This window comes from Cebus imitator, unplaced genomic scaffold (assembly GCF_001604975.1).
Source record: "Cebus imitator isolate Cc_AM_T3 unplaced genomic scaffold, Cebus_imitator-1.0 Scaffold75, whole genome shotgun sequence".
NCBI lineage: Eukaryota > Metazoa > Chordata > Mammalia > Primates > Cebidae > Cebus > Cebus imitator.
The window spans coordinates 7,624,619-7,634,795 of NW_016107390.1; the positions used below are offsets into that span (position 1 = coordinate 7,624,619).

Consider the following 10,177-nt stretch of genomic DNA (forward strand, 5'->3'; position numbering starts at 1 on the left):
TTCACCATGCGTCTCACACGTGCTCCTATTCACATCTCTCTAGCCTTGGTCTCATTGATAGTCTTAGGCAGTACATTTCTAACATCTGCTGCTTCAAAAAATCTCCTATCTTTTATTTATTTGTTTTTGAGATGGATTCTTGCACCATCTCTCAAGCTGTAGTGCAGCCGCACCATCTCGGCTCACTGCAATCTTCACCTCCTGAGTACAAGCAATTCTCCTGCCTCAGCCTCCCGAGTAGCTGGGACTACAGGTGTGCACAACTATGCCCAGCTAATTTTTTGTATTTTTTAGGAGAGACAGGGTTTCGCCATGTTGGCCAGGATGGTCTCGATCTCCTGACCTTGTGATCCACCCTCTATCGGCCTCCCAAAGTTCTGGGATTACAGGCGTAAGCCACTGCGTCCAGCCTCTCCTGTCTTTTAGACATGATAGGAAGGTGGCAAAACTGCGTTACCCACCACCTGGGTTAATAGTTCTTAGAAAACAAAGGGGCTCCCTAAGTTTATAAATCTTACAAGTCATTAGAAATTCACAAACCCTTGCCCCTCCCCCTGCATTATGCTTATACATGCATGTATGAAAAAGAAACACAAAGTTAAATGTAATTCAAGCATTGTCCAATCTCCTTTGGATAAGTTCCCCTGTTAACCTTCATTTCCCATTCTTTCTCCCCCACCCCGTGTGTGTGTATGTGTGTGTGTGTGTATGTGTGTATGTGTGTGTGTAATGGGAAGAAAGAAGCATGGCTTAAATGAACTTCAAAACAGAAGAACGAGTCTGTGTCTCCAGTATTTGATTATCTTCTCTGATCTATGGCATGGGGCTCCTTATCCACCTGAGTGCTCCTAGCCCTACTGACACTGACAGTGAGGCTTATCACTTGCATGCATGCCATTTGCATTTTCTTGACCTAGTAACCTCGGGTAGACACCTCTGTTCTTGGTCTCCTCTTGCGTCCTGCTGACAAGGGGGCCTTTTCTGAGGTCTGGCTGTGATGCCCATGTGCTGCAACCCTCAGGACAGTGCCGCCTTCATCTGTATGATGGCATCCCCTCCTCATTGCCAAGTTCTCCAGCTATCTTGGAGTCCTATTTATGCCACACTGGAAACTAACGTGCAAGGCTTTCCTCTGACTGACAGGCTGAACTTCCAAGTTCACTAAAATACTGGTAGAGGGCTACATGTGAAATGAATCCCTGTCTTGTGCATAACTTATTTTTACCAACGTGCCTCTCCAATCTCTGGGATAAAATTCCAGGTAGAGAAGCTGGGAGGTATGATTCAGACTGCTTTGCCTCCTCCCTTTCACGGTCATTCTTGTTTTGCGGAATTCCCCAAATTCAGCGAGGAGGCATGATTTTCCTTTTCTTTCTTGGTGTCATATTCTCCTACCACCAGAGACTGAGCCTAGATGTAATCAGTTGAAGAGTTTTCTTCTATACAATCTGACTGGAGTTTTCCAGGGTTGGCCCTTGATAAACCAAAAAAAATTTAGAAATTGTTTCTCAAAAACAAATCTAGATTTCCAATTATATCTAAGGGGGAATAACAGGATGAAATATAACCTACATCCCCACCTCACCTCCTAAAAAAAAAAAAAACTAAAATAAAATAACTGTTTTTGAGAATTGGACAATAGGCAGTGCATGACTGCAAAAAATGTGAGAAGGAAAAGCTACATCTGAGCTTTTTTGTTTGTTTGACAGGATCTTGCTCCGTCACCCAGGCTGGGGTGCAGTGGAGTGACCCAGGTTCATTGCCGCCTTCCCCTCCTAGTCTGAAGCAGTCCTCCAATGTCAGCCTCCTAAGTAGCTGGGACTACAAGAGTGCACCACTGTGACCAGCTCATTAAAAAGAAAATTGTAGAAATGGGGTCTCCCTTTGTTAACCAGGCTGGTCTCAAACACTGGGGCTCAAGTGATCTTCCCTCCACAGCCTCCCAAGGTATTGGGATCACAGGGTAAGCCACTGCACCCAGCCTGGGCTTTCTATTTTTAAGACATTTATGGAAAATGGGTAGAGAAAAGAGAACCCACAGTGAGTGTGGTTGCCTCACTGAGTTGAACAAATGGTGATTAAAATTTGAGGAGTCTAGTAATCCCATGAAAAAGATGCTAAACAAAATTAGTCATTAGGAAAATGCAAATGAAGGCCATAATAAGATACTATTCCTTATCTGTAAGAATGGCTAAAATTAGAACCACATACTACATCTACATTGGCAGAGATGGGAAGTGACTATAATTCTCATACCCTGCTGATGGGGATATAATATGATACAGCCCATTTAGAAAACACACGACAGAACGTTTATTACATAGCTAGACACATATTCAATATACCCCTGAGCAATTATACCTCTACTTCTTTATCAAAGAGAAGTAAAAAATACATGTCTACACAGAAACTTGCACATGAATGTTCACAGAAGCTATCCACAGCCACCCCAAACTGGGAAAGAAAAAACCCAATTACCACGCTTTGGGAGGCTGAGGAGGGTAGATCACCTGAGGCTGGGAGTTCAAGACTAGCCTGGCCAACTGATGAAATCCCATCTCTACTAAAAATGTAAAAAATAATTGGGTGTGGTGGAGCACGTCTGTAATCCCAGCTATTTGGGAAGCTAAGGCATAAGAATCTCTTGACTCTGGGAGGCAGTGGTTGCAGTGGCTGAGATTATGCCACTGCACTCCAGCCTGGGCGACAGAGTGAGACTCTATCTCCATAATATGAAAACAAAACAAAACAGAAAAACAATTATCCATCAGATGGGCTGGAGAAGTAAAATGTGATATTGTCATGCAATGGAATTTTAAAGATGCAATATAAAGTGATGAACTACTGATATTCACAATACATGTACATTTAAAAAAAATACACTCACTTTGGGAGGCCGAGGTGGGTGGATCACAAGGTCAAGAGATCAAGACCATCCTGGTCAACATGGTGAAACCCCGTCTCTACTAAAACTACAAAAAATTAGCTGGGTATGGTGGCGCGTGCCTGTAGTCCCAGCTACTCAGGAGACTGAGGCAGGAGAATTGCCTGAACCCAGGAGGCGGAGGTTGCGGTGAGCCGAGGTCGTGCCATTGCACTCCAGCCTGGGTAACATGAGTGAAACTCCGTCTCAAAAAAAAAAAAAAAAATACACTGTGCAAAAGAAGTCAGACACAAAAATACTTCACACATGATTTTATTTTTATAAAGCTCTAGATAAAAGAAATAGAATCTATGGGCCAGAAAGCAGAAAAGTGTTTTTTTCTGGGGCTTGAGGCAGGGTGGCATGTGTTTAGGGCAACTAGGGAGAGCTGTAAGAGAACTTGGTGTGGTTGTGGCAATATGTTAGAGCTTGATTTAATGGTAGGAACATGGTAGATAAATTTCTCTAATCTCATCCAAATATACACTTAAGATGAGCACTTAGTATTACCCATGTATTATACCTTAATATAGTTGATTAAAATAAAATCTTAACTGGCTTCTTATTCTTTTATAATATCAGACTGATCTCTTAAAATCTATTTCAAGAATCACCTTTAATACTGAATATTAATTTAGTATATGCAGAGATATTTTTGTCTTGTGTTTGTTTTAAAATAATCCAGTGCTTGTGAGAAAGGAGTACCATGTAAAAGAAAAGAGTTGTCCCTGGCCATATATTGCTAATTATTGAAGCTGGAAGATGGGTACAGTGGGTTGCTTATAGTATTCTCTCTACTTTTGAATATGCTTGTAACATGCCATTTAAAAGTTGTTTTTAATATAGTAGATTGCATTTTTAAATGACAATATTATCATTAGTATATTAGAATGAGGTGTCAAGTATAACTCCTTCCACCTTATTATCCCCTGGTCATGTATAAAGTCTTTCTGGGTCTTTCTAACTTTTCTATGTCATTCTAGATTTTTCCTCTTTTATCTTTTAATCAACAGTCCCTTTCATATTAGAATCAACTTGGGTGACACGTTCAAGACCTGAATAATTTGAGGAAAATTAGTTAAATCTGAGTCTGGTTCTTTATATTAAAGAATAATGAAGTTCAGTGCTCTTAACCATTTCATCCAGCAAAGTATTAAGAAAACAAAACAGTAAAGCCAGGACTGCAGCAATAAATCCCTTTTTAAGGAAAAAAATAACAACGTGGAGAGAAATGCCACTTTGTTAACTGGATGAATAACAATTTGTTCCTACAAGTTGTCTGAAACACACAGAACAAAGAAGTCAATTTCACATAATAAAGACAAAGAAAGGAGCGTATAAAAAGTTTAAAAGGGAAAGGATATCGGACTTAATTATTTTTACCCTACCTTTCCCTTTTAAGGCATTAGAAATCTTGCCTAACTTTGGGGAACGCTGGCTCCAAGCTAAGAGTCATATGAGTAGGGTTTGTGTCCAGAAGTGCAGGACCAGGCACCAAGTGTCAACAGGCTCCATGCTGACAGTGGCTCAGGGAATTTTCAGTGAGATGGAAACTCAGCATGAAGTCAGTCAGAATAGAAATTGATTAAGGATGGAGAAAAAAGATAGTGTTCAACGATGTAGGTGGGGATGCTCTTTAAAGAAATTAATGTCCCTTTTAGTTTCTTAGTGTGATGTAAAGTAGCATATGGCATTTTCCCCAATCCTATTATCTCTAGAACTACTGGTTCATTCTCTGTATAAGACCCCAAACTATCTTTCTAATGAGCAGGACTGGACAAGAAAATGCATCCTAACCATCAACAAAGAATGCAAGCTTCTACAATCACACTCTGATGTGATAAATTAGAATTCTGCACTCCAGATACCAACACATTATGGGTTGAGAGTTCCTTTTAATGTTAACCTAGAACAGTAAAGCATCAGAATGTGTGAGCCCAAGCTGTACAGAGGCAATACAAAATTCTAGTACTGTAGAATTCTAAGTTTTCTTTAGACACAATGCCTTTAAATTTTAACTGTATCTTCTTGTCCTTTGTCCCAAGAGCAATGCAGAGTTATTAAAATGCTTTCAGTGGAAGACTGAAGTGATAGAGATGGCCTTTACGCAAAAGGTATCTGGAAGCAATGCTCAGACTAAACATTAAAGGAAGGAATTCAAGAGGTGCGGGGACTCATCAAATTTAAAAAGTGTATTTGGGCCATGCATGGCGGCTCACACTTGTAATCCCAGCACTTTGGGAGGCCGAGGTGGGTGGATGACTTCAGGCCAAGAGTTTGAGACCAGGCTGGCTAACATAGCAAAACCCCATCTCTACTAAAAATACTACAGGTAGTAGTTCAAACCTGTAATCCCAGCTACTCAGGAGGCTGAGGCATGGCAATTGCTTGAGCCTGGGAGTCAGAGGTTGCAGCCAGCCTAGCTCACACCTCTGCACTCCAGCCTGGGCAACAGAGCAAGACTCTGTCTCAAAAAAAAAAAAAAAAAGTATATTTGACCTTAAGCGATAAAAAAAGAGAACACTTCTAAGTAGCAGTGAACTCTTAATAAAATTAGGTGTCATGTATTTGCACCAATTTCCACAAAGCAAAGTAAAATAAAACACATTGCATATTGCTTTTTAAGTTACAGAAGAAAACTGGGTTTATAATAAAGTTACAGAGGTATAAGAGCACACAGATGGATTATTCTCTTCCTAACAGGTACGGGAAGACAATAAAAGACATGACAGAGAAAGGTGCTTTGTGTTGGATTCTGAGGAGCTGGGTAGAGTTTTGGCAGGAAGACTTTCAAGGGGATTCATGCATACAGAAAAACATCCGGAAGCCTCCAGCACAGAGCATACTCAGACAGCTTGACGGGGGCGTGTGCACTTTTAGGAGGTAGCATATGAGAAAGAAAGAGACGAAGAGGTATTTCTTCGATAACTTAATTCTCTCCCTTGGACTTCAGTTTCTTCCTGGAGTCTAAATTTTCCTGTCGGGTATTTACAGTGAAGATCTGTCCAAAAGGGGAGTGACACTCAGTCCATAACTGAGAGTGTTAAGGTAGGATGATCATAAAAAGCTGTCCTGATAGAAAGTAGGAGAGGGAAGGCCTTGATGGCATGTATGACGTGTTTGTGTGAGTCTCCGCACACGGCAGCGGACTTGGATGCTGAGGTCTGCGTGGGATATGAGGGACACTGGACCAGATGTCTCACCTGACTGCATAGAGAAGAGAAGGAGATCCTCCACGTATTTTTATAAGGCTGGAGGACAGTAATGCCTGGGAGATTAAAAGAAGAAGGAGATGTGTCTATGTGCTGGGTGTATGTGTGTCTGATTTTAGGAAAGATAGTAGTAAATAAATCTGTGTTTTAGAGATGCTGAATTAGGTGTGAAGGTGGCTTGCTCAGCTAGCAATATAAGCAATTCGTGACACACAGAAATTCAGCCACAGTGGTTTGCTGTATCCATCACCCTGTCATCTACATGTAACAAACCTGCGCGTTCTGCACATGTACCCCAGAACTTAAAGTATAATAATTTTTTTTTTAAAAAAGAAATTCATGGAGAGATAATTAAAAAATTAAAATATAAAGATGATCTACCTGCACAACAGAGTGATTTGAGAACAGATGCAGATTAAGAAGAGTGTCACGCAGTTGTAAAAAAGAACAAATCGTTTTGTTCGGGCAACATGGATGCAGCTGGAGGCCATTATCCTAAGTGAATTAACCACAAGAACAGAAACCCAAATACTGCATGTTCTCCCTTGTAAGTGGGAGCTAAACATTGTGTACTCATGGACATAAAGATGACAACAGTAAACACGAGGGCCTGTGAGAGCGGGGTGGAGGGGGAACATCGAGAAACTAATTGTTGAGTAATATGCTCATTTCCTGGTTAACGGGATCTGTCATACCTGAAACCTCAGCATCCCACAGTATACCCAGGTAACAAACCTACATATGTACCCCCGAATCTAAAATAAAAGTTGATGTTGTGAGAGACAGTGAGTGTCTAATGGGAGGGGCAGAGAACTCAGTTTCAGGAAAGGTTTAACTGTTTCAGGAGGCAGGAGGTGGAAAAGAAAAATCCAGCCACAAATCCAGGAAATAACAAGAAGAAGTGGAAGAACACATAACTGTGAGATATTATTGATGACATTGTCAAGAAATAAGTAACAGGCTGGGATTTGTGGCTTACACCTGTAATCTCAGAACTTTGGAAGGCCTAACTGGGTGGATCACTTGAGGTCAGGAGTTTGAGACCAGCTTGGCCAACATGGTGAAACCCTGTCTCTACTAAAAATACAAAAAAAAAAAAAAAGCGCTGGGTGTGGTGGTGGGCACCTGTAGTCTCAGCTACTCAGGAAGCTAAGGCAGAAGAATTGCTTGAACCTGGGAGGTAGAAGTTGCAGTGAGCTGAGATTATGCCACTGCCCTCCCGCCTGGGAGACAGAGCGAGACTCTGTCTCAGAAAAAAAAAAAGAGTAACAATTGCCTCAAATTCTACGTTTTCAGATAGGAAAAAATAGCTTAGGTTAAAAAGGAGAAAGGATCACTGATAACCTTTAAGACCGATGGTTCAGGGTAGTTAAAGGGTACATGCAAAGTGGAAATAAGTTCAAGATGAAAGGGGCGTGCAGACAATGCTGAGAGGCCTACAGATCAGGGAAAGCAGAAAAACGGCTGCTGATTACAGGAGGCAGCGCGGGACATACAGTGGGCGCTCAACATCTTTTTGAATATGTTAAAGAAGACAGGGAGGCGAGGTCTAGGAAAAGTCTTAATTTTTTTCAGAAAAAAATTAACTTTCAATGTTGGAAATGGCCAGTGTAAGAAATCAGGGCTAAAAGGACAAGAGAGGGAGGATGTGGGAAAAGTGAATACACTCGTGGGAGGGACCATTCTTTTCCAGGGACAGATGGCATGATGGGAGAATGAGCACACAGAGACAGATCTGCTGCAGGGCCCTGGGGTGCAGATGTGTGAGTTCTAGATTCCTCAGAATAGCAGGTGATGGGCCCTCTAGGAGAACACTGGTTTGAGGAAGGGAAGGAGAGCGAACTTTTGGCAAGCCTGCTATCAAGAGAAGACCAAACTGTGTGAAAGGTAGACAAGAAGTACACTGCGCAGTCAGGAAGACCCATATTGAAAACGGGGCTTGTCTACAAGGCATGTGGATGTCTCCACTACTGAAGTGCAACACTGAAACCCAAGAAGAGAAAGGCTTCAAAGAGGGTAACAGGAGATCACAGGGGAGGAGAGAAGGAATGAGATGGGCTAGTGTCCCAGGGAGGGTGCCATCCAGGGCGGGAGACTGGACAACTCCCTGGTATGGACACAGGGGACTCACAATATCCATGTGAGACTAAGAGGAAGGAAAGAGGCCTAGAGCTCACCAGGAGAGATTCTCAAGATGAGGGGTAACAGAAAAAAACAAACTTTCCAAATCATATGTGTCGTTCTTCCAAAAGGGCAATGACAGCTCTTCTCTCCATCTTGCAGAATAAAAAAATGAAAAGCTTAGGGAAGGATTTCAGAAGTAGATAGGAAGCCCGTTAGTGTGAAGGAAGCAAGACACTGGTGCCTGTCACTTTCACTGAGGAGCACAGAGAACCGTGCCACACACAAGGAGGACTTTTAACAACGCCTTTGATACTGTTGAATCGTTGAATCCGGTGATAAATCAAAAATGGGATAAGAGCCATCTTCCTTCCCAAGCTATGCACATGCACTCACAGAGCTGGATTTAACAGGATGACTTACATGCAGATCATGCTTTATGCTCAGAAGGACTATGTAAATATTTGTAGACAAAGAGCGTTCTTGGATGAATGAATAGTCATCTACTGCTTTCTGACGTCTTAAAAATATTTTTAAAATGAAGACTAAAATAGAATTTTGGTAGCTTTTAATTTTTCATGGAAACCAGAAGGAAGACCCAGAGGATAAATTTGACTATCATATTTGGGAAACACGGTTTCCTGATGAAGGGGAAAAAAAGCTTTTTTTTTTTTTTTTTTTTTGAGTGTTACACATATTTTAGAAAATTGTTTTGATATTTAAATGGATCACTTACCAAACAATACTTCATCCTACTGGTTCCCTAGCCATGTGAAATCATCAGAAATTTCAGGAGTGTTCTTTGAAGAGACAGCTTTCTGGGTACCATTCCAGTGATTCTAATTCAGGAGGCCTGAGGTAAGGCCCAGGAATGTGTATTTTTTGTCTAAAGGAATAGTGAAAGTAGCATAGTAAAAGTAATAAGTGTAGCCTACAGTTAACAAAGTGCAAAATGCAGCATTGTACAAAACGTACGAGTACCTTGGCACTGTTCAGCTCCAGTCTCAGACTTAAGCCTAACTTGTTTCATTCGGAAATCTAATATACAAAACTTCAGTTTTAGTTATTCTGCCTTAACAATACAAACAGGCCTAAAAATAAGTGGGCAGCACACTACAGATTAATTTATTAGTGTGTGTTCTTCCTTTCTCTTAGGACTCCATCCCGTCGACTCTTAAGGCACTGGCATCTGATAAGATCTCCTTCCGCTGGTTGTTACAGGAAACATCCATCTTTCCCTCCCCAAGGGATGTGCCACAAGAAACAGAAGCCTGGGTGTGTTTAATGGGAATTATAAGAACTCGGGAGTTTAACAAACTGTTCACGGAATCCAGGGTGTAAACTCCATTGAGTTACCTGAGAAGACAAACGCTCTCAGATTAGCAGAGGGAAAGGCCAAAGCTCTCACAGTGATCTGCTAGTAAAGGGGGTTGCAGGCAAAGACATGCAAAGCAGGTGAGAGTGACGGGCAGCAGGCAGCGGATTGGGCAGAACAGGGGCTCCTCATCAGCCCTAACGTCAGAGCTGCCCAGCACCAGGACAGCCTCAACTGACAGAGACATTCTCCTTCCCAAACATAGCAATGCATGTGAAAGATTAAAAAAATTGAAGAATAATAAGAAGAAAGAAAGATAAAAGAAGAGGAAGAGGAAAAGGAAGAGGATAAAGGGGGAGGAGGGGAAAAGAAGAAGGAAGAAGGAAGAAAAAAGAAGGAGAAGGAGAAAGAAAGGGAGGAGGAGGAGAAAAGAAGGGAGGAAGAAGAAGAATAAAAGGAGGGGGAGGAGGAGAGGAAGAAGAAGAAGGAGGAGGAAAGAAGAAAGAAAGGAGGAGGAGGAGAAGAAAAAGAAGAGGAAGGAGGAGGGGGAATGTAAAGAAGAGGAGGAGGAGGAAGAAGAAGGAAGAGGAGGAGAGATGGAGAAAG

General features: G+C 41.7%; 1 protein-coding gene across 3 annotated transcripts in view; it reads right to left on the minus strand.

The window, feature by feature from the left end:
* Positions 1–10,177, minus strand: part of CHRM3 (cholinergic receptor muscarinic 3) — a 289,205-nt gene that overhangs the window by 255,038 nt on the left and 23,990 nt on the right. For 2 of the 3 annotated variants that reach the window (XM_037739845.1, XM_017532124.1), the window contains exons 1-2: positions 4,478–4,489; positions 3,842–3,852 (exon numbers count right to left, since the gene is read on the minus strand). The exons of the other annotated variant lie outside the window; for it this stretch is intronic. The gene's annotated coding sequence lies outside the window, so the exon portion shown is untranslated. Of the gene's footprint in view, positions 1–3,841; positions 3,853–4,477; positions 4,490–10,177 lie in introns of those variants that run through there. 3 annotated transcript variants of the gene reach the window in all.